Below are 4,146 nucleotides of genomic sequence, written 5' to 3' on the forward strand. Positions count from 1 at the left end.
AAAACGTGGTCCAATTCAGCAATGTTCAAGTTCTAAATTTCATAAAACAAATCATTACATACATTTTATAGTAAAATACAGAAATTTAAGAAGTACTTGTGTACTTAAGATATAAATTTCTAGTGAATCATACCAAGTCAGCAACTGCCAAGTAGACAACATTCCCAATTTGAGGGTAGGAATCAGTAAAGATGAAATTACCATATCAAAGCCTTTTTTCCTAGCTAAAGAACTATACAAACTAATGATCAACATTCTGTTTTCTTTGCAGTTGCGTGATATCCCCCTTCCCAAGTACCTGTGATTTCATTCCTGTATTCAAAATTTGATCCAGTTTTTATGTTCTAGGAACACTTAGCTGATATGACCATCTATAATGTGAAGAGCCATGTACAGAGTACAACAGTGGGTTTTCTCCAGCCAAGTGGAGGCTGACCTAAAGTAGTTTAAGAAATGCGAGTCACTCATGTGTTATTTCTAGCAAATAGTTCCCTTGAGGGGTTAGGTTTTAAAGCTGGTACTGTAGCAATTCTGTGTCGGGTGGCTCCTTGATATTCATTTTATCTAGATTGAGGTAGTCCAGAGATTTGGAGTGAGCTCTCTTACCTTTAAGACATAGAGGCAAGGGTCCGTGGAGAGCCTTATAAGGTTCATAAGGTAAGGACTTAGTGCACTTGTCTCCTGAGCTGGGCATTGGCCTTTGCCTCTGGCCATTGACAGCTGGACTCTCCTATGGCTGGTAGTACCTACTTCGGGTTTTCTACAAGCGAGAGAAATGCCAAGTCCGGCATCCAGACATTTAGAGAGCAAGGTAGGCATGGCTTCTCCTTTGAACTCTTCACCTCCAGTGCACTACTGGGCTAATTTCAGGAGTTCCTCACCAGTTGTGAAGCCAACCAAATATTTAGAGTCCGTGTGCAGGATCTGGTAGCCTGACACAGTCGGACCCATGGGTGAGCAGGGCGGGCTAGAGCAGCGGGACTTCTCTGCCTCTGCTTTTCCCGGAGAGCTGACCTCAGCCACAGGCAGAGGCAAGGTGGTCAGGGTACTTCTAGACTTTCCATTTATATCCACTTCCATTTTAGGCACCAATCTTCACACTCCAGACTAAGTGCCAAAAGATGACACCATACAAATTCCAAAGAGTCTCAAGGGAGCCCAGACCTAATAATTTTCCATTCTATTCCAGATACTGGGGAATTAATGTGCAAGAGAATCTATATCTCCTGCCTCCTCAGTTAATTGGGTTAATTTGTTGAGACCAAGAAAATTCCCCAAAGGTCTTTTCCATTTGTAAAGGTTTCTTTGATTGTTGAGTATTCTGTGGTAACAGTCAATTTAAGGAGGGGGGAAAGTGCCAATGAGCTAAGAAGGTTGATTCTATCTACACAGGTGCACAGAACCAGTGGCTCAGCGCTCCACCTTCTCCTCCGAGCCCAGGCCGCGGACCCCAGACGAGGGCAGAAGGCGCGGAGCTGCAGCACCGAGATGCGCGCACAGGCAGTCAGCGGAGCTGGCTGGGTACCTGCTCTTCCCACTGAGCTACCCCTGGCGCAGTCCCAGCCTACTCCACCTCCTCTCCCCAGCCACTGCGTTCCTGCCGCCACCCTCCCAAAGCAGAGTTTCCCACCTCTCAAGTCCCCCAATTCCCCAATCTTAAAGTGGGAATAATGGATTTGTACTTTGGCTTCTGCAATTTTCACCAGATATTGAGAGCACTATAAGATATAAATTGAGATCACAGGACAGTTACCTCTTATAGCAATGGGTGTCTGCATTAGTATTGAGAGTCAGTGCTGTAACCTCTTTATCCAAATTTGAGCAACAAAAGAGTTTTAAGAGTGGTTCTTAGGCCAACCTTACCTGGAATCCATTGTTAAGTTCAATCGTATCTGTTTTATAGGCAAAATCTTACATCAGAAAACACTGGACCAAAATATTTTGTTAGAAGTGATATTTTAGAATATTAAGCAAATTTTACAAAGAAAAGCAAAACCAACAAGAGTAAAACAGAGATTGTACAGTATACTTCAACCAAAGAATTCACCAACATATATTTGATATCTATTGCAACGCTCCAAAAGCTCACAAATAATTTTCGTCAACTCAATCACAAATAAAATCTTTTACAAGTTAAATTTCTTCTCAAAACTACTTGTATGACATTTTAATCATCTTTTACAATTTTTATAAACTCTTACTGAGTTCTGTACTATAGCTCTCTTTCCCCCCTTTTCTTTTGTTTTGTTGTTGTTGTTGTTGTTTGTACCAGGGAGTGAACTCAGGACCCAATACTTGCAAGGCAGGCAACACCGGCACCACAGAGCTAAATCCCTGGCCCTCTCTTTCCTATTTTTAATTGGCCATCTTTGGGAAAAAAATTTAGCTTATTAAGCAGAATTTTAAGCTGGCTTAATTTTAGCCCAATTTGAGGAGGCATCCTAACACAGAACAAACCAAGTACAAAATCTTATCCCAGAGAAGGCTGGTTTTTTTGACAAATATTAAATTTTTTATGTTAATCCGTGCCCCTTCTCTAAATATCATTTTATTTAGAAATATAAGAAAGCAAAGTCTATTTGAAAATAAGTCAACAGAACACCACATTTGAAATATGAATGAAACAGAAAACCTAAGAGAGCTCTTCATCTCCATTCTTTGTAAAAAATTTAAAAAGTGGCAAAAAAAACTTTCTGTTTTAAAGTTGTTGACTTTACTGGGGATTGAACTCCAGACCTTATGCTTTCAAGGCAGGTGGCAACCACTGAGCTAAGTCCTTCGCCCAAAGTTGTTAACTTTTAAACACAATCAAGTTCTTACCATTACAAAAATAAATTTATGCAAAATACTGACAAAAGTAAATCCCTGTCTACGTTTTTCTTTTGTCTTTTAAGAATGAGTGAAAAACTTTTAAAAGTTGGTATGGTTTTCCAGGTAAAATGTACTTGTTTACAGATGAATTTTCCAGGTGATTAATGCCCAATATTTTTAACTATCAGAATAGCCCTACTTGAAGTACACTGTATTTGTGCAATGATGATACAATTAGGAGCACACAAACAAAAACCTGTAAAAATCTATCACTAAAAACAATTTTACTTTGGAAGATACCAGCTTGTAAAAGTACTCTCTTAGGCTTTTCATTTATACATTTAGAGAACACAAACACACTTATCATGCAAAATAGCCAATAATAATTAACGCTACTGCTATATGGAAATCCTTGTTACATATATCAATTTAGCTTTCTTTTTCTTTTTTCTAATGGTACTGGGGATCCATGCCAGGGCCTGGTGCATGATTGGCAATTGGTCTACTACTGAGCTAATTCCCAGTTTTATTTATTTTTTATTTTTAGACAGATTTTCATTAAGATCTTCCTATCTCAGTTTCCTCAGTGACTGAGATTACAGGTGTGCACCATTGCACCCCACTACTTTTTATTTTAAAATTTAGGATTCGTGGCTCAGTAGGATAACTGTAATTATGTTGCCTTGTTTTGAACAGGTTTACATAGGTTAAATTAATATCTTTCGCTGCTTTTCTTAGTCTGAAGAAGTTACTCTTAGAAATGGAAATTTCTTTAAATGGTCAGCAAGAATATCATAAATTCTTAATTTTCCTTTCTTTTGCCATATTGAGGGCGACCCCAGGGCCCAGTAGCTACATCCCCAGTCACTGCTGACATCACAGGCATATGCTGTAATGCTGGGCTAGAAAGTCATACTTTAGAGACCTGTTTAGTTTGATAGGTCCTTTTAATCTAATTTGTTTTCTAATTAGATGTAGCCCTTCAACAAGCTAACAGCATTTTCAATGCCCACCCAGTCTAGGAAAAGCCTCCCTTGATCCTTCTGAAATTTTTCCTTTCAATTTTTTTTTTTTTTTTTTGAGACAATGTCCCTTTACACAGTTCGGGCTGGCTTTGAACTCACTATGTAGTCCAGACTGGCCTTGAACTTGTGGAAATCCTCCTGATTTAGTCACATGGCATGCCCAGCCCTTCCTGTTTTAATTTACTACAAGGTTCAGTCATTTTAGAAAGTTCTTTCATTAAATTTGACAACATTTTCTATTCTCAGGACTCATTTTGCAAGCGGTCTGTTTGATAGCTAGAACAAGAATCAGTAAAATAAATTTTATAGG

General features: G+C 38.9%; 1 pseudogene; it reads right to left on the reverse strand.

Annotated features, from left to right (window-relative positions):
- Window positions 1-289: 289 nt before the first annotated feature.
- On the reverse strand, window positions 290-1,080 carry LOC104876785 (annotated as a pseudogene).
- Window positions 1,081-4,146: the final 3,066 nt, after the last annotated feature.

Source organism: Fukomys damarensis, unplaced genomic scaffold (assembly GCF_012274545.1).
Source record: "Fukomys damarensis isolate Sample0158 unplaced genomic scaffold, DMR_v1.0_HiC HiC_scaffold_39, whole genome shotgun sequence".
NCBI classification, from domain to species: Eukaryota; Metazoa; Chordata; class Mammalia; order Rodentia; family Bathyergidae; genus Fukomys; species Fukomys damarensis.